General features: G+C 43.0%; 1 pseudogene; it reads right to left on the bottom strand.

Moving 5' to 3' along the window:
• Window positions 1-461: 461 nt before the first annotated feature.
• Window positions 462-20,202, bottom strand: LOC136335571 (conserved oligomeric Golgi complex subunit 4 pseudogene; annotated as a pseudogene).
• Between the last annotated feature and the right edge of the window lie 211 nt (window positions 20,203-20,413).

Genomic DNA, 20,413 nt, shown 5'->3' with positions numbered 1-20,413 from the left:
TCAATCCCCAGTCAGGGCACATACAAGAATCAACCAACCGATGCATAAACAAGTGGAACAACAAATTAATGTTTCTTCTCTCTCTCTCAAATTGATAAATAATAAATTTTTTAAAAGAAGCTTATGAAAACAAAACTGCAAGAGAATTCAGTAAGGTAGCTGGCTTTTGTATATGCCAACAATAATCAGAAGATTTAAAAAAAGAAAGAACCTAAAACACATAGGAATACACTAGCACTCTGATGACAGACTTAGTGCTACCCCCTTCCCTAGCACCTGGAGCCACAGCCCACAGCCTGCTTCTCCACAAGGTGCCCAACCAGAACACAAAGAGTCTCATAGCATTGCCTTAGCTTCCCATCTGCTAAATGTCTGGATTAGGTAGTCTCTAGAGTCCTTTGACTTCTAAAAGTCCAGTGCTCCCTTCTAATTTTATCTTCGCCAGAAATTGGAGCCACATGCTACAGGCCATTCCAGGTCACTGGCTGGTAAAAGGGAAGCGAGAAATCAGGGCTGAGGCCATAGACACTGCCAGTGACATGAGCCCCTCCAGACCCACCCCTCTGTTCCAGCACTACCCACACTTGTCCAGATGGCCCACAGGGCTGGCTCAGCTTCACCTGGTCCCAGGGTCACACAGGGAGTTCCATCCAGCTCATGCCTTGCTGAAGCCACAGTTCCCAGTGTTATGGGTCTAAAAAGATCTGTTTAAGTCCCAATCCCTGGTACCTGTGCATGTGACCTCATTTGGAAATAGGATCTTTATGGATGTAACCAAGTTAAGATAAGGTCAGTAAGGTAGGTCTTAATGCAGTATGAGTGCTGTGTTTATAAGAAGAGAATTAATAAGCCAGATGAGGACAGAGTCCCACATAAAGAAAGTCATGTGATGATGGAGATACGGATTGATTGATGTGTCTAAGAAACATCAGGGATTGCCAGACCACCTGAAGCTGAGAGAAGGGCATGGAAAAAATTCTCCCCTGGAGACTGCAGAGAAAGCACAGCCCTGCTGACACCTTGATTCCAGACTTCTAGCCTCCAGAACTGAGAGAATAAATTTTTAAAAATTCATTTTTTAATTTTAGAGAGAGAGGAAGAGGGGAGAGAAAAAGAGAGGAGGGGAAAGCATCAATTTGTTGTTCCACTTATGCATTCATCACTTTATTCGTATGTGCCCTGACTGTGGATTGAACCCACAACCTTGGTATATTGGGACAATGGTCTAACCAATTGAGCTATCTGGCCAGGACTAAATTTGTGTTGTTTTAAGCCACCCAGTTTATGGGACTTTATTAAGGCAGACCTAGGAAACTAATGTCCCTACTATCTGCTTGTTGAACGAATGAATACATCTCCCCACCCTCACCAATCTATTGTCATGAGGGAAAGAAGGGAAGCAGGCCCATGCTTCACCTGGAGGGGTTCAGGGCAAAAACACTGATGGAGCCCCTGACCCCCCATATTCCTGCATGCCCCACTCTGTTCTGTACAGTGAGGGTCCCATGCATACATGTCTGCATGTCCCAAACCAAATATTAATGTTCTGTCTACAGCCCACCTACCTACACCTTGGCCACCCTTCAGACTTATTGGGACTACTCTTCCTCTAAAGAGCTGACCAGAGCAGGCCCTGGTCACAAACTTAGTGCCGAATGGGCAGGCAATTCCTGCACTGGAAGATTGGGGGTGTGGAAGCATATCTCCTTGGTCTTGCAGATTCTTCATCAGGACCTCTAAAGCTCAGGCCTAGGGTACTGCCCCGCGGCGTAGCAGGGAACCTTCACATCCAGTGTGTGCCCACCAGCAGCCAGGGCCTTTCTTTTTCTTTTTTTCTTTCAGAGACAGCGAGAGAGTCAGAGAGATAGACAGGCACAGATAGACAGGAATGGAGAGATGAGAAGCATCAATTATCAGTTTTTCATTGTGACACCTTAGTTGTTCATTGATTGCTTTCTCATATGTGCCTTGACCACAGGCCTTCAGCAGACCAAGTAACCCCTTGCTCAAGCCCGCAACCTTGGATACAAGCTGGTGAGCTTTTGCTCAAACCAGATGAGCCCGTGCTCAAGCTGGCGACCTCGGGGTCTCAAACCTGGGTCCTCGGCATTCCAGTCCAATGCTCTATTCTCTGCGCCACCGCCTGGTCAGGCAAGGGCCTTTCCTGATAGCAGTGTCTCATTCAATTCTCACCATTTTATTGATTTTTTAAAAGGTTTTATTTTTTTTAAGATTTCAATTTATTAATTTTAGAGAGAGAGGGAGGAAGAGAGAGAGAAAGAGAGGGAGCAAGATCATAGGTACTTTACTTTGGTTGTTCACTGATTGCTTCTAGTATGGGCTTTGCCCAGGTTTCAAACCAGTGACCTCAGCATTCCATGCCCATGCTCTATCCACTGTACCACCACAGACCAGGCTCTCATCCTGTTTGGTTTTTTTTGTTTGTTTGTTGTTGGTTTTTTTCTGAAGTTGGAAACGGGGAGGCAGTCAGACAGACTCCCGCATGTGCCCAACCAGGATCTACCCGGCAGGCCCACCAGGGGGCAATGCTCTGCCCAACTGGGGCGTCGCTCTGTTGCAACCAGAGCCATTCTAGCACCTGAGGCAAAGGCCACAGAGCCATCCTCAGAGCCCGGGCCATCTTTGCTCCAATGGAGCGTTGGCTGCGGGAGGGGAAGAGGGAGACAGAGAGGAAGGAGAGGGGGAGGGGTAGAGAAGCAGATGGGCGCTTCTCCTGTGTGCCCTGGCCGGGAATCGAACCCGGACTCCTGCACGCCAGGCCGACACTCTACCACTGAGCCAACCGGCCAGTGCCTCACCCTGTTTTAAAGGTGAGCCCTGGCTGGATTAAGACTGTTGTCCGAAACCAATAAGGCATGGGTTCAATCCCTGGTCAGGGCACATACAGGAAGCAGCCAATGAGTGCACAACTGTGTGGAACAACAAATGAATGCTTCCCTTCCCCCTCCCCTCTCTCTCCTTTCTCTGTCTCTCTGAAAAAAAAAAAAGTTAAGGCCTAGTTAGATAGCTTGGTCGGTTGGAGCGTCATCCCAGACCGTGGTGGTTGCCAGTTTGCCGGTTTGATTCCTGGGTCAAGGCACATATAGGAGCAGTTCGATGTTCCTGTCTTTCTCTCCCTGCTTCTCTGAAAAAACAAAAAAATAAACAATAATATAATATAATATAATATAATATAATATAATATAATAATATAATAATATTAATAATATAATAATATAATTAATATAATATAATATATGAAAAAAAAACTGAAACACAGTAAAACCAAAGCATGGCTGTGTAAAAATCTGTCTAGGGCCACAAGGCTAATAAAAACTGGATATCTGGTATCAAATCCTTGCCTGTTTAACTTTCAGACCCCTCCTCCCTGCACATGCTTTTCCCTAGACTCAGTTTAAATCGGTAATATTGTGGTAAGGTACCAAAGAACTGTAAAACTTAGTAGTGGCAACACCATTTTAAAGAGGAAAAGTCAGGCATTAAAAGAATATCTGAAGAACTTCCTTTCCCTTTCAATAAGAGACAATATTTACATATCCTACAGTGATTTTAACTCCTCCTCCCTTCCTGGAGTCCTGAGAGTAACATATACCTCTAGACCAGAGGTAGTCAACCTTTTTATACCTACTGCCCACTTTTGTATCTCTGTTAGTAGTAAAATTTTCTAACCGCCCACCAGTTCCACAGTAATGGTAATTTATAAAGTAGGGAAGTAACTTTACTTTATAAAATTTATAAAGCAGAGTTACAGCAAGTTAAAGCATATAATAATAATTACTTACCAAGTACTTTATGTCAGATTTTCGCTAAGTTTGGCAGAATATATCTTTATAAAACAACTTACTATAGTTAAATGTATCTTTTTATTTATACTTTGGTTGCTCCGCTACCGCCCACCATGAAAGCTGGAACGCTCACTAGTGGGTGGTAGGGACCAGGTTGACTACCACTGCTCTAGACAAAGGGATGGGAGGTAGACGCTAAAATATTTGTGAATGTCTTTGATATGTAAAATGACATCACTATTGTGTTACCTTGTAAGTTTTAATATGTAGGAATGTTTTTTATAGATACTATAGACAAATGTTGTAAGCTTGTTAATGATTGATTATTGTGTCATGTTCCTCTTCCTTTTCCCCCAACCTATGTGTGATCAAGTCTATATAATGAGCTGCAGGGCTATTTTGCACACACACGATTTGGGTCAGCTATACCCCATGTAAGTCATATGCAGCCGGTTTATTAATAAATCTCCTCCTAAAAATTCTTTGGTATCCTGACTTGGTGTCTCTACATAACCCGTGGAATTAAAGTACAATACTTTACAACAATATTAAGAATAGTTAAACAAACAAATTTTTAAAAGCAAACACTATAGCCATCAAAGCAATTTAGTACTAAAGAAAGAACAGACAGGCTGGAAACAGACCCAAACACAAATTAGAATCTAGTACACAACAGAGGCATTTAAAATGAATGTACAGAAAGAGAAAGAATTCAATAAATGGCAGCAGGACGATAGCTAGACATGTGGATGGAAGGTCAGCTCACAGTCTGGAGCTCTGGAGCCCTGCCTTGCTCCTAGCACATTAAACCTGATGGATCAAAAATTTTCATATAAATAGTAAAACTACAAAGGCAATAGAAAAGTTTCTTTAAAGTACAAAAAAATTGTCTGACCAGGTGATGGCACAGTGGATAGAGCATCGGACTGGGATGCAGAGGACTCAGGTTCGAGACCCCGAGGTCGCCAGCTTGAGCGCGGGCTCATCTGGTTTGAGCAAAGTTCACCAGCTTGGACCCAAGGTCGCTGGCTTGAGCAAGAGGTTACTCGGTCTGCTGTAGCCCCACAGTCAAGGCACATATGAGAAAGCAAGCAATGAATAACTAAGGTGTCGCAACAAAAAACTGATAATTGATGCTTCTCATCTCTCTTCATTCCTGTCTGTCTGTCCCTAATCTATCCCTCTCTCTGACTCTCTCTCTGTCTGTGTAAAAAAAAAAAGTATAAAAACTTTCCTAGGCCCTGGCCGGTTAGCTCAGCGGTAGAGCGTCGGCCTGGTGTGCTGGGGACCCGGGTTCGATTCCCGGCCAGGGCACATAGGAGAAGCGCCCATTTGCTTCTCCAAACCCCTCCACTTCCTCTCTGTCTCTCTCTCTTCCCCTCCCACAGACAAATCTCCATTGGAGCAAAAATGTCCCGGGTGCTGGGGATGGCTCCTTGGCCTCTGCCCCAGGCGCTAGAGTGGCTCTGGTTGCGGCAGAGTGACGCCCCGGAGGGGCAGAGCATCGCCCCCTGGTGGGCAGAGCATCGCCCCTGGTGGGCGTGCCGGGTGGATCCCGGTCGGGCACATGCGGGAGTCTGTCTGACTGTCTCTCCCCGTTTCCAGCTTCTAAAAAAAACAACAAAAAAAAAACACAATCATAAAAACTTTCCTAAAGTGGTAAGAGACAACTGTATTGAAAAACTGGACTAAAATAAAACAAGGAGTTAACAGAAAAAGAAGCACAAATGACCTGTAAATACATGAAACATCTAGCTTTCCTTTAGATGTAAACTAAAGAGATGTAAATAAAAACTAAACCAGTTTTCCCTGTCAGATCACCACCACTTCTCCTACCCCTATAAAAAGGTTGAGGCCCTGGCCAGTTGTCTCAATGGATAGAGTGTCAGCTGAGTGTGTGGACATCCGGGCTTCGATCCCTAATTAGGGCACACAAGAAAAGCAACCATCTGCTCTCTTCCCCTCCCACCGACAGTGGCTCAATTGGTTTTAGCGTCAGCCTGGGCGCCGAGGGTAGTTCGGTTGGTGCTAGTGTCAGCCTCATTTTTGGTTGATTCGAGCATCAGCCCCAGACGGGGGTTCCTGGATGGATCCCAGTCAGGGTGCATGAGGGAGTCTGTCTCTCTATCTCCCCTCCTCTCATTTAAAAAAAAAAAGTAAATAAGAAAGGTTGCTAAAACCTGGTAGAAGAAAAGATGGCGATGGAGTAGGCAGACGTACCAACTCCCACCTCCTAGAACCAAAGTGGATTACAAACTAATTTTAAGAATTATCATCTGGAAAAACCAACTTTGGACTAAACTAAGAGGACTCTTCAACCAAGGAACACTGAAGAAGGCACACTGAGACTGGTAGAAAAAGCAGAAATGCGGAGAGGGCTTCCCAGCTCCCCAGAGCGAATGGCAGCCGGGAGAGACTCGTGTGGTGGGAAGTGAGTTTAGCAGAGAGGGGAGGGTCCTGAATCCCAGGAACAAAGCCCCAGCCTGCAGCCCCAGAGCCTAAAAGAGGTATATGGACAGTATTTAGCTGGAAACAAGACAGGATACTGTTTGTGAGAAAGAGACTGGTTTCTCAGACCCAGGATTCTTCTTAAAGGGACCACGCAGAACACCTCTCTCACAACCACCCACCCGGGGCTTTGGGGGACAGGGAAAGAGGAGAGGACCAGAGTAGCAGGAAGAGAGTGTAATCTAAGAGGCACAGGGAAAAACATTTTGAGAGACAGCCACCCTAACCCCTGGGACGAGTCACTCCCCAAATCTGAAGTGAATATTTCCCCTGGAAACAGCAATACCAACAAAGGGAAGCAGGACACCAGCCAAACAAGCTCTCCCGCGGCACTAAGAGCAGAGTCACTTAGAAGGAGGGAGCTTTCGGGGCTACAGTAGTGAGTCTTAGGGTCTGAGCTGCAATGACCCCACCCACATGGCTGAGGGCGCGCTCGAGGGCAGGCAGCGGTGGGATGCAGAAGCGCGGTTCTGTCGGCAAGGGTGGAAGCTTGCTGGCCACTACTGGGCCCAGGTGTGAGCTCAGTCTTGCCCGGCTGGGGAGGAGGGGGCGTGCAAAAGTGGTCAAGCCCAGCTGCGGGCCACCTATAATCCAGCCTGCGGGAGAAGGGTGGGAACCCCGGAAGGGGTGGAGACCGGCCCTTGAGCAAGGGCGCAGGAGCACAGCCTTGCCCCACCCGCAGAACCGAGGCTTGTGGCCTGACTTAGGAGCCAGCTCCTTCCACAGGGGTGGAGCCAAAAGCCCAGAACAGACGGAGTTCCACTACTGAGCGTGGCCACACAGTCCCGCCTGGCCTGTGGAGCCAAGGCTTGCAGCCATCCCACGAGCGGGCTCCTCTTGCAAGGGTGAGGCGGAAGCCCAGAAACAGGCGGAAACCCACAGCTGAGCAAAAGTGCTCGCCACAGCCCTCAGGGCCGAGCATAACGCCACCCACGGGGGCGGGGCAAAGGCCAAGGCCACCAAGGCTTGTACACCCGAGCACGTGATCACAGCACTCCGTGAAGAAAAGGCAGAAACCACAGCAACAGCCCCAGTGGGCAGGCACCGACAACACCCATACCAAAATGCCCTAGGCAGCAACAGCACAGGGGGTGGCAGGCCTGCAGACAGACCATACCTAGGGAACAGAGGCCACACCCAGTGGACTCCAGTGGCCAAAACCTTCTTTTACACAAAGAGATGAGAAGGCAGAGAAATGCAACACAAATGAATCAAGAGAAATCTCCAGAAAAGGACCTGAATGAATCAGATATAACCAAATTACCAGATGCAGAGTTTAAAATAACAATTGGTAGGATACTCAAAGATATTAGAAAAACAATAGATGGTCATTACGAACACCTAAATAAAGAGATAGAAAATATAAAAAAGGACATTGAAATAATAAAAAAGAATCAGTCAGATATGACAAATACAATATCAGAAATGAAGAACACAATGGAAGGCATTAAAAGCAGGATGAAAGAAGCTGAGAATCGAATCAGCGAGTTAGAGGACACGATAAATAAAGGCACAGAAGCAGAGCAGAAAAAAGAAAAGAGACTCAGAAAGTCTGAGGAAAATCTAAGAGAGCTTTGTGACAACATGAAGAGAAATAACATCCATATCATAAGGGTTCCTGAAGAAGAGAAAGAACAAGGGATAGAGACTTTGTTCAAGCATATCATAGCTGAAAACTTTCCAATTAAGGCAGGAAAACATCTCACATGTTCAGGAAGCATAGAGAACTCCATTAAAGAAAAACCCAAAGAAATCAACACCAAGACAAATCATAATTAAAATACCAAAGCTAAGTGATAAAGAGAAAATATTAAAAGCTGCTAGAGAAAAAAAGACTATCACCTACAAAGGAGCGCCCATAAGGATGATTTCCAACTTCTCAACAGAAACACTTGAGGCCAGAAGGGAATGGCAAGATATATTCAAAGTAAGGCAGAACAAGAGCCTACAACCAAGACTACTTTATCCAGCAAGGCTATCATTTAAAATTGAAGGAGAAATAAAAAGCTTTCCAGACAAAAAAAACCCTCAAGGAATTCACTACAACCAAACCAAGGCTGCAAGAAATGCTAAGGGGCCTGTTGTAAACAGATCAAAGGAGAAAAAGAATATACAAAAGAGGAATACAATTTTAAAGAATAAAATGGCAATAAATAATTACATATCAATAATAACCTTAAATGTAAATGGATTAAATGATCCGATCAAAAGACATAGGGTAGCTGCGTGGATAAGAAAACAGGACCCATACATATGCTGTGTACAAGAGACACGCCTTAAAACAAAAGATGCACATGGACTGAAGATAAAAGGATGGAAAAAATATTTCACGCAAAATGGAAATGAAAAAAAAGCTGGGGTAGCAATACCTATATCAGACAAAATGGACTTTCAAACAAAGACTATAGTAAGAGATAAAGAAGGTCACTACATAATGATAAAGGGAGCAATCCAACAGGAAGATATAACCATTATAAATATCTACGCACCTAATATAGGAGCACCTAAATATATAAAGCAGACTTTGATGGATTTAAAGAGTGAGATCAACAGCAATACTATAATAGTAGGGGATTTCAATACCCCATTAACATCACTAGATTGATCCTCAAGAAAGAAAATTAACAAAGAAACAGCAGACTTAAAGGACATACTAGATTAACTTGATTTAATAGATATCTTCAGAACCTTTCACCCTAAAGCAGCAGAATATACATTCTTTTCAAGTGCTCAAGGTACATTCTCTAGGATAGACCACATATTAGGACACAAAAGCAGTCTCAACAAATTTAAGAAGATTGAAATCATATCGAGCACTTTCTCTGATCACAATGGCATGAAACTAGAAATCAACCACGACAAAAACTGAAAAATACTCAAACACTTGGAAACTAAATAGCACGTTATTAAATAATGAATGGATAAACCATGAGATCAAAGAAGAAATTTAAAAATTCCTAGAAACGAACGATGATGAGCATACATCAACTCAAAATTTATGGGACACAGCAAAAGCAGTCTTGAGAGGGAAGTTCCTAGCATTATAGGCATACCTCAAGAAGCTAGAAAAAGCTCAAATAAACAACTTGACCCTACATCTAAAAGAACTAGAAAAAGAACAGCAAGTAAAGCCCAGAGCTAGTAGAAGGAAGGAAATAATAAAGGTCAGAGCAGAAATAAATGACATAGAGGCTAAAGAAACAATACAGAGGATCAATGAAACCAGGAAATAACAACTGACACAACAGAAATACAAAATATTGTAAGAAAATACTATGAAGAACTGTACGCCAAAAAAACTAGACAACCTAGATGAAATGGACAAATTCCTTGAAACATATAATCTTCCAAAAATTAATCTGGAAGACTCAGAAAACCTAAACAGACCAATTACAACAAATGAGATTGAAACAGTTATCCAAAAAATCCCCCCCCAAAAAAAGTGTTGGGCCTGATGGCTTCACAAGTGAATTCTACCAAATATTCAAAGAAGAACTAACTCCTATCCTTCTCAAGCTATTTCAAAAAATTCAAGAGGAAGGAAGACTTCCAAGCTCCTTTTATGAGGCGAGCATAATTCTGATTCCAAAACCAGGCAAAGACAACACAAAGAAAGAAAATTATAGGCCAATATCCCTGATGAATTTAGATGCTAAAATCCTCAACAAAATATTAGCAAACCAGATCCAGCAATATATAAAAAAAATCATACACCAGGATCAAGTGGGATTTATTCTTGGGAGGCAAGGCTGGTACAATATTTGCAAATCAATGAATGTGATTCATCACATAAACAAAAGGAAGGAGAAAAACCACATGATCATTTCAATAGATGCAGAAAAAGCATTTGATAAAATCCAGCACCCATTCATGATCAAAACTCTCAGCAAAGTGGGAATACAGGGAACATACCTCAACATGATAAAGGCCATCTATGACAAACCCACAGCCAACATCATACTCAATGGGCAAAAATTAAAAGCAATCCCCTTAAGATCAGGAACAAGGCAGGGGTGCCCCCTTTCACCACTCTTATTCAACATAGTTCTGGAAGTCCTAGCCACAGCAATCAGACAAGAAAAAGAAATAAAAGGCATCCAAATTAGAAAAGAAGACGTAAAACTATCATTATTTGCACATGATATGATATTGTATATAGAAAACACTAAAGTCGCAGTCAAAAAACTACTAGACCTGATAAATGAATTCAGCAAAGTGGCAGGATATAAAATTAATACTCAGAAATTAGAGGTATTTTTATAAACTAACAATGAACTGTCAGAAAGAGAAATTAAGAAATCAATCCCCTTTACCATTGCAACCAAAAAAAAAAGTACCTAGGAATAAAGTCAACCAGGGAAATTAAAGACTTGTACTCAGAAAATTATAAAACATTGATAAAAGAAATCAGGGAAGATACAAAGAAGTGGAAGCATATACCATGCTCATGGTTAGGAAGAATAAACATCATTAAAATGTCCATATTGCCTGACCAGGGAGTGGTGCAGTGGATAGAGCGTTGGACTGGGATGCAGAAAGACCCAGGTTCGAGACCCCGAGGTCACCAGTTTGAGCGCGGGCTCATCTGGTTTGAGCAAAAGCTCAACAGAGTGGACCCAAGATCACTGGCTTGAGCAAGGGGTTACTCAGTCTGCTGAAGGCCCATGGTCAAGGCACATATGAGAAAGCAATCAATGAACAACTAAGGCATCACAACAAAAAACTGATGATTGATGCTTCTCATCCCCCTCCATTCCTGTCTGTCTGTCCCTATCTATCCCTCTCTCTGGCTCTGTAAAAAAAAATAATAATAAGTCTATATTGCCCAAAGCAATTTATAAATTCAATGCAATACTGATTAAAATACCAATGACTTACTTCAAAGATATAGAACACATATTCCAAAAATTTATACGGAACCAAAAGAGAACACACATAGCCTCAGCAATCTTGAAAAGGAAGAATAAAGTGTGAGGAATCACACTTCCGGATATCAAGTTATACTACAAGGCCATTGTACTCAAAACAGCCTGGTACTGGAATAAGAACAGGCATATGGATCAATGGAACAGAACTGAGTACCCAGAAATAAACCCACACTTTAATGGACAACTGATATTTGACAAAAGAGGGAAGAGCATACATTGGAGTAAAGACAGCCTCTTCAACAAATGGTGTTGGGAAAATTGGACAGCTACCTGCAAAAAAAATGAAACTAGACCACCAACTTACACCATTCACAAAAATAAACTCAAAATGGATAAAAGACTTAAATGTAAGCCGTGAAACCATAGCATCTTAGAAAAGAACATAGGCAGTAAGCTCTCTGACATCTCTCGCAGCAATATATTTGCCGATTTGTCTCCACAGGCAAGTGAAATAAAAGACAGGATAAACAAATGGGACTATATCAAACTAAAAAGCTTCTGCACAGCTAAAGACAATAAGAACAGAATAAAAAGACAAACTACACAATGGGAGAATATATTTGACAATGCATCTGATAAGGGGTTAATAACCAAAATTTATAAAGATCTTGTAAAACTTAATTCCAGGAAGACAAACAATCCAATCCAAAAATGGGCAAAAGAAATGAATAGACACTTCTCCAAAGAGGACATACAGATGGCCAACAGGCATATGAAAAAATGCTCAACATCACTAATCATTAGAGAAATGCAAATTAAAACCACAATGAGATATCACCTCACAACAGTCAGAATGGCGCTCATCAACAAAACAACACAGAATAAGTGCTGGCGAGGATGTGGAGAAAAGGGAACCCTCCTGTACCGCTGGTGGGAATGCAGACTGGTGCAGCCACTGTGGAAAACAGTATGGAGATTCCTCAAAAAATTAAAAATCAAACTGCCTTTTGACCCAGCTATCCCACTGTTAGGAATATACCTCAAGAACACCATAGCACTGTATGAAAAGAAGAAATGCACCCCCATGTTTATGGCAGCATTGTTCACAATAGCGAAGATCTGGAAACAGCCCAAGTGTCTGTCAGTGGACGAGTGGATTAAAAAGCTTTGGTACATATATACTATGGAGTACTACTCAGCCATACGAAATGATGAGATCGGATCATTTACAACAACATGGATGAAGCTCGATAACATTATACTGAGTGAAATAAGTAAATCAGAAAAAACTAAGAACTATATGATTCCATACATAGGTGGGACATAACAATGAGACTCAGAGACATGGACAAGAGTGTGGGGATACCGGGTAGGGGGGAGGAGAGGGAGGGGGTTAGGGGAGGGGCACAAAGAAAACCAGTTAGAAGGTGACAAAAGACAATTGGACTTTGGGTGTTGGGAATGCAGCATAAGCAAATGTCAAAATAACCTAGAGCTGTTTTCTCTGAACATATGTACCCTGATTTATCAATGTCACCCCATTAAAATTAATCAAAAAAATAAAAAAGGTTGCTAAAACCCAAACCTGGCCAGTGATGAAAAGACAGCATTTGAGCAATTATAAGTCACACCTCTGTAGAGAACAAGTGAACAATACTACATATATCAAAATTATAGCCCTGGCCGGTTGGCTCAGTGGTAGAGCGTCGGCCTGGCGTGCAGGAGTCCCGGGTTCGATTTCTGGCCAGGGAACACAGGAGAAGCGCCCATCTGCTTCTCCACCCCTCCCCCTCTCCTTCCTCTCTGTCTCTCTCTTCTCCTCCCGCAGCCGAGGCTCCATTGGAGCAAAGATGGTCCGATGGCTCTGTGGCCTCTGCCTCCGGCGCTAGAATGGCTCTGGATGCAACAGAGCAACGCCCCAGAGGGGCAGAGCATCGCCCCCTGGTGGGCATGCCGGGTGGATCCCGGTCGAGCGCATGCGGGAGTCTGTCTGACTGCCTCCTCGTTTCCAGCTTCGGAAAAATGCAAAAAAAAAAAAAATTATAAATGTTAGGAATCTATCCTTGGATAGACTCATAAAAGTACCAAAGATAGTGTATAACAGTCATTGCACACTTATTCTAAATAGTAAAAACACTATAAACAAACTACAGTCTATCAGTAGGAGCTGACGAAATAAATTATGAAAATATATATTTATTTATTTATTAATTTATTTATGAGAGAGACAGAAAAACAGACAGGAAGGGAGAGAGATGAGAAGCATCAATTCATAGTTGTGGCACCTTAGTTGTTTATTGATTGCTTTCTCATATATGCCAAACTGATGGGGGTAAGGGGGGCTCAAGCCATCAACCTTGGGCTTCAGGCCAGCGACCATGCTGGTCAGATCCTGGGCTCAAGCAGGTGACCTCAGGGCTTCGAACCTGGGTCCTCAGTGTCCCAAGCTGACGCTATATCCATTACACCACTGCCTGGTAGGGCAAATTATGAAAATCTATACATGGCATGAGAAAGGCATTAAAAGATTTATCTTTTTGGCGGAAACAGAAAAATTTCCCCAGATAATGTGTTGTAGAACTATGCACCTGAAACCATTATAATTTTGTTAACCAATGTCACCCCAATAAATTAAATAAAAAGGAAAAAAAATTTTCCCAAGATATATTGATAAGTGGAAATAAATTTCTAGAACAGTATATTACTTAGTGTATGTAATTATTTAATGTATTTAAAGTGTGTAAACCAATATATATACCTATATGTGTGTTTGTATATATACCCACAAATGCACATATATACATGCACAAAAAAACCCAATAGTGAACCTAGCCTGTGGTAGCACAGTGGATAGACCGTGAATCTGGAACGCTGAACTTGCCAGTTTGAAACCCTGGGCATGATCAGTCAAGGCACATACGACAAGCAATCAATGAACAACTAAAGTGAAGCAACTATGAATTGATGCTTCTCACTCTCCATCCTTCTCTCTTCTCTCTTTGTAAAATCAATAAATAAAATATATATTTTTTTAAATAGTGAATACCTCTGGAGAACTTGATTGAGGGGAATAGAGATTAGGGAGGAAGGATATTTAACTTTTTGCTTTATATTCTTATATACTATCAGAAAAAAATTAACATAAACATTATCACCTTTAAAATAATAAATTTAAAGATCCAAAGCCAAAACCCTGACCCTAAAGAAACCGATTTTTCTAAAGTACCACACTGACTTTTCTAAACTCTCAGCTTTACACACTAAGGTGTGTCCCAAGCAGTTGTGCATGAGCAGGGTTCCAGCCACCACTTGTTGGTCCTTCTCTTCACAGAATCTGGCACGATTCTCAGAATTCATTTCTGGGGAGATACTAGTTGCTGCTAAGAAAGCCAGACAGGCATGTAGGGAAGATCAGCTTGATTAATACTGATATAACGGGCCTACAAAAGTATTAAAACAGATTTGCAGTAAATTGCATAAACTATATGTAATTTTATTATTCTCTTCTACATGAACTCAGCTTCGTACCCATCTACTTGATAAAAGTCAATTAAAAAGCTTATCCTCGCCTGACCAGGTGGTGGTGCAGTGGATAGAGTGTCAGACTGGGACGCAGAGGACCCAGGTTCAAAACACCATGGTCGCCAGCTTGAGCGTGAGCTCACCAGCTTGAGCCCAAGGTCACTGGTTTGAAGCCAAAGGTCGCTGGCTTGAGCAAGAGATCACTATCACCCTGGTCAAGGCACATATGAGAAAGCAATCAAAGAACAACTAAGATGCCGCAGCGGAGAATTAATGCTTCTCACCTCTCTCCCTTCCTGTCTGTCTGTCCCTATCTGTCCCCCTCTCTGACTCTCTCTCTGTCTCTGTCAAAAAAAAAAAAAGCGCTTATCCTCAAAACATGGGCAGAGGATCTGAACAGACATTTCTTCAAAGATATGCAAATAGCCAATAAGCCCATGAAAAGTTGCTCAGCATCATTAGCTATTAGGGAAATGCAAATCAAAACCACAATGAGACCCTGGCCAGTTGGCTCAGCAGTAGAGCATCGGCCAGGCGTATGGAGAGAATGGGAAGATGGTTGCTTCTCATGTGTACCCTGACCACAGATTGAATCCGGATGTCTGCACACAGGGCTGACACACTATCCACTGAACTAACCAGCCAGGGCAAATTGTACACTTTAAATGAGCAAATTATATGATATGTGAATTATATCTCAACTGAAAAAAAAAATCATCCTCCCTAATTTTTTAAAGGATAGAACCTTAAGCATACCCTCCCTCCCAAGAGCACACCTGCACCTTTCCCTTCCTCCACTTCTCTCACAGGCATGCATCTCCTAAACTTTAGGGGTCCCCACAGACTTGCAATCCATGGAGCAATGGGCAGTGGCAGCTGGTCCCTGGCTAACACCCTGAAACTGTCTCCAAGGCCCCCATTTCTCTGATTTCTCAGTAAGCTAAAGCAGCCCTGACTAGGCTCATTGCTTTTCTATAACATTCCCAGAGAGCCAAAGCAGGCCTGGCTAGGTTCTCCTTGGTTCTTCTATCCTAAGCCCTTCCTTGTTTCACTGTCCCCACCTGTAATAAATGTACTCTCAAAAAAAAAAAAAAAAAAAAGCAGGCATTAGTCCATCTAGGTCTAACTTTCTCACTGAACACTGAAGCCCAGAGAGGTTAAATGACTTGTCCAAAGTCATTTATCATTTATATCCTTGGTCTACTGTCTACTGGCCATTATGTTCTTGCCCACTCTACAATGTTTCAAGTGAGCTTGAGTGGCTATTTGAACAAAATCAATAAAGTCACATAAACCAACTTGGATCTGGCACAGATCTATGAGACTGGTGTTAGAAATACATAGTGTGTTTTACTGTGGACATATTTGTTCTTGGCACTTCATTGTCTCAAAAATCTGACACTTGTAACCTAGCCAGGCTCAACTTCCTACACTTTCACTATCCAGCCACATTTCATGTCCTTTGAGCTAAGGTCATATGCCAATTCACAGGGTACAAACAGAGCACAGGCTTGGAGATGAGCGGACTTGGGTTCAAATCTAACTTTGTGTAAGGTGGACCAAGCTATTCACCTTTATAAGCCTCAGGAAATAATGAAGGTATTCTTTATGAGCACTGGATGAGATGTTGCAAGTAATATGCTTGGCATATAAATGTTATTTCTTCCTCCTTCTATGTAAGAACTGAGAGGCCTTCAAGACCGAGGCCCTGGTGAGGTCAGTCACACATATTTGCTTCAGATGTTTCCTTGTGAAGAAATTCTCTGGACAGATTTTCTCCTGCCATATGTGCACATCTCTCCCCTTTACAACCCTGACACACTGTCATCTGTCTTATAACACTGAAAACATTCACAAGAGCACCACTCAGAAAGAGGAACAGGAAGGAAGCCTGCAGCAAAGCCCTGCGGGCTGTGTGCTCAGAGCACTGGGCTTCCCGGGGGGGGGGGGGGGGGGGGGGGCAGAACTGACGCCTCAGGACTGAGGAGGAGCAAAAAGGGGAGAGAGGCTGGGTGAGCAACCAGGTAAAACTGACAGTAACTACCTAAAGCTGGTCCTACACAGTAGGAAGGGTTATTTTTTCTCAAGAAATTCCAAAGAATTTCTTTGGAATTCCTTGGAATTCTCAATTCCATGAGAAACATGGAAATGTACATTTCTTTGGAATGTAATTTCTTTGGAATTCTTAATTCCATGAGAAAACATGGAAATGTACATTTTTGCCCTGGCCAGGTAGCTCAGTTGGTTACAAGCATTGTCCCTATATGCCAAGGTTACAGGTTTAATACCTGGTCAGGGCACATTTAAGAATAAACCAATGAAGGCATAAATGAATAGAACAAATCAATGTTTCTCTCTCTCTCCCCCTTCCTCTCTCTCAAAAAGAAAAAAAAAAAAATCACCTGGCCTGTGGTGCAGTGGATAAAGCATCAACCTGGGACACTAAGGTCACCAGTTCAAAACCCTGGGCTTACCCGGTCAAGGCACATACAGGAAGCAACTTCTATGAATTGATGCTTTCAGCTCTCCCCCCCCCCCCTTTCCTCTCTCTCAATAAATAAAATTTTTTAAAATCAATAAAAAATTTTAAAGGCAAATTTTGGCTATGTGATGCATACAAACTGTGTTTACTTTCAATTTTTTATTGCTTATATAACATGTTTATTCAATTGACATATTTTCCTACTTGTGAAATTTGTTGGTGTCTAAAGTTAGGATGAATTGCAACCTAATTTTTCCTATTAAAATACTAAAAAAAAATCTATCTCAACCTGACCTGTGGTGGCACAGTGGATAAACATGGACCCGGAATGCTGAAGTCGCCAATTCAAAATCCCAGCCGTGCCTGGTCAGGGCACAAAGAAAAAGTAGCTGCAAGTTGATGCATCCTGCTCTTCCCCTTCTGTCTCTCTCCTCTTTCTAAAATCAATAAAATCTTTAAGAAAAACAAAACAAAAAAAACACCTATCTCAGCCCAGATTGCTTGGTTGGTTAAAGCATCATCCTGAAGTGCAGAGTTTGCCAATTCAATCCCCAGTCAGGGCATGTACAGGAACAGGTGTTCCTATCTCTCTCCTGCTTTCTTCCTTCCTCTCTCTAAAATCAATAAAATAAACATTTAAAAAACCCTATCTTTTTTCATTTAATGACTGTTACTTGGCCACTGGCCAAGTTCACATTGGATTTGGGCAGACGGTAGAGAAACTGCAGAGCCAGAAAGCCTTATGCCACTCACATTTAATAGAGTCTCCCAACAGCAGGAGGATGAGCAAACAGTCAAGGGAAACTGCTTCTTATGACAGCAGGAGAACTATCGAGCAGCAAAATGGCCCCTCCCAATGGCGGCAGGCAATCCACCATCCCACCCGCCACCCTGAGGGCAAGCACCCATAGCCTTACATAGACTATGCACATATAGCCCTGCCACGTGCTTACATACTAATCAGACAAAGTACAAGTGAGGAAGCCTAACTACAGCTGTTTTCCCAACACAAGGTCAAAAGGTAAATTTTAAAGTTTACTTAATTAACCTATGATCCCACAGCCACCTGCAGACTTCCACAGTTCCATGTACAGGCCTGTTCTACCACCACAAAAATGGCAGGACTTCCAGCCCACAGCAATTATCTAATTAATTTCCATGCAGTTCTAAGACACAGTGGGAGAATTAAGTCCAAGATATTAAGATCCACCTCAGTCTAGGCCTGCTCTCCTCCCTGGTGTCACTGTCCACTAGTCCTCTACAGTAAGTGCAAACTAGAGGCTGACTCAGAGCTGTCCCCACCCTACCCTGGAGTGTGCTTTTTGTGTTTCTTTTCTCCCACTAGTCTCTTTAATCAGTATGGTCATAAATATCATATCTTCTCAGAGTAAACCTAATTCCCTAGGTCCCCAGATGTACCCAAGTCCTTTAGAGCTAGCAGGGAGGCAGTAAGCTTGCTGCAGTGTTCAGGGACAAGAGCATGACTACCATGCAGAAGGCTGGCCTGCAATGACTTTCTCATTAGAAGCCCAGGGGTACCCACCTCTTGGTGGAGAGAGGCTGTTCCCAAAGCACCAACCAGCTAGGTCTGAGTATAGAGTGGAATTAGTCAATGCCTTGTTCCCTACTGACAATGGTGGAATGGTCTGGGCTGCTAGAGCTCTTCTGGGGAAAAAACTGTGTTGGGCTTGCTTACTTGAACTTTGCCTGATTAGTGCATGAGCACAGGGCAGTGCCATATGTGTATAGTCTGTGTAAGGCTACGGTGCTTGCCCTCAGGGCAGATTGTGATTGCCTGCCCACAACTGTGAGGGGCCATTTTGCTGTTTGTTTGCCTGAGAAGTGGTTTCCCCTGCCTGTGTGCTTGTCCTCCGTTGCGAGATTCTATTAAATGGGAATGGCCCAATGCTTTCTGGCTCTGCAGTTTCTCTACTGTCTGCCCAAATCTAATGTGGACCCCCCTTGCCTCAGCCACTGGCATTACAAGCTATCTTCATGCCAGACAGCCTTGTTCAGCTTCTTGGCTGTGGCCACTTAGGGAATGAGCCCTGCAGTGTGATGGGCCAGGTGAACTCACCTGGCAGCTCTGGGCACAGCCTCTCAGTGTCCTCACTGCCAATGTCTATGTGCAGAGCCAGCACCTATTGTACAATACTTCAGCAAGAGTGAGGTACCACATCAATAGGCCAGAGTTGGCAACCCAGTAATCTAGAATTTTCTGTCACCTCTCCAGATTGAGGATTGTAGCCATCTGGGAGAGCCAGACAAACTTGTTTCAGATGGTCCAGGTGTTACCGTGGTAAGGCAGGCATTGAGAAACATTAGCTCTTTGTCAAACTGCAGACCACTCAGCCAGTTGAAGGTGGACTTCAGCATTACTCTCTCCAATTTAACTGTAACAAAGGTGGTCATGAGATTGGTCAGACTGTCACAGATGACTGGCGATAGGGCAACCATGAACCCCACCATTAGCTGCTCCAAGTTAAGGATGAACTGTGGTACCCAAGGGTCACTGGCCTCATAGCATTGAATTCTTCCTGCAAGAGGTCTTGGAATTTTTTTTTTAAGAGGTCTTGGAATTTGTTAGACATGGCAGCCAAGTCAGAAAGGAAACAGTCAAACTTGGCTTGGGCCTAATCCCTTCCAATGCCCTGTCTAAACGGCTTGGTACCGTCACTTTCCACTGTCTTCTTCAGAGTAGAGATGTTTTCACTGCAGATTTCAGAGATTCTGTAGATTTCACTGTAGATGTTGTTCAGAGTCACCGGGAAGGACAGCTTGGCCTCATCAGTGCTCTCAATGCTTCTTGTGTGAGAATGCCATGTTGAAGGCTGATGTGCATGATATTCAGGACATTTGTCACCTCACACTGGATGTCCCGTAAGGTGGTGGCCAGGAAGCCCATCCATAGCTTGTTATACAGACTATCCTTGAAGTCAGACTCCAGTTCTGTGGTGAGATTGATCATGGCACAGAGATAGTCAAAGCTGAAGCTAGACAGAGCCTGCCAGTGCATTTTTTAAAATGTCATTTAATTTTTTTCATTGTTTTGTAAGAGGGAGAAAGAGAAGCAACAACTCATTGTTCTACTTAGTTGTTCCATTTAGTTGTGTACTCATTGATTATTTCTAGTACATGCTCTGACCGGGAATCAAACCTGTGACATGGGCTTGCTGGGAGGACGTTTTATCCACTGCAAACCAGCCAGGGCCATCCACCACACCTTT

This window comes from Saccopteryx bilineata, chromosome 4 (assembly GCF_036850765.1).
Source record: "Saccopteryx bilineata isolate mSacBil1 chromosome 4, mSacBil1_pri_phased_curated, whole genome shotgun sequence".
In the NCBI taxonomy this organism is placed as follows: domain Eukaryota; kingdom Metazoa; phylum Chordata; class Mammalia; order Chiroptera; family Emballonuridae; genus Saccopteryx; species Saccopteryx bilineata.
The sequence above is the reverse complement of the archived record's forward strand: the minus strand, read 5'-3'. Positions and strand labels throughout refer to the sequence as shown.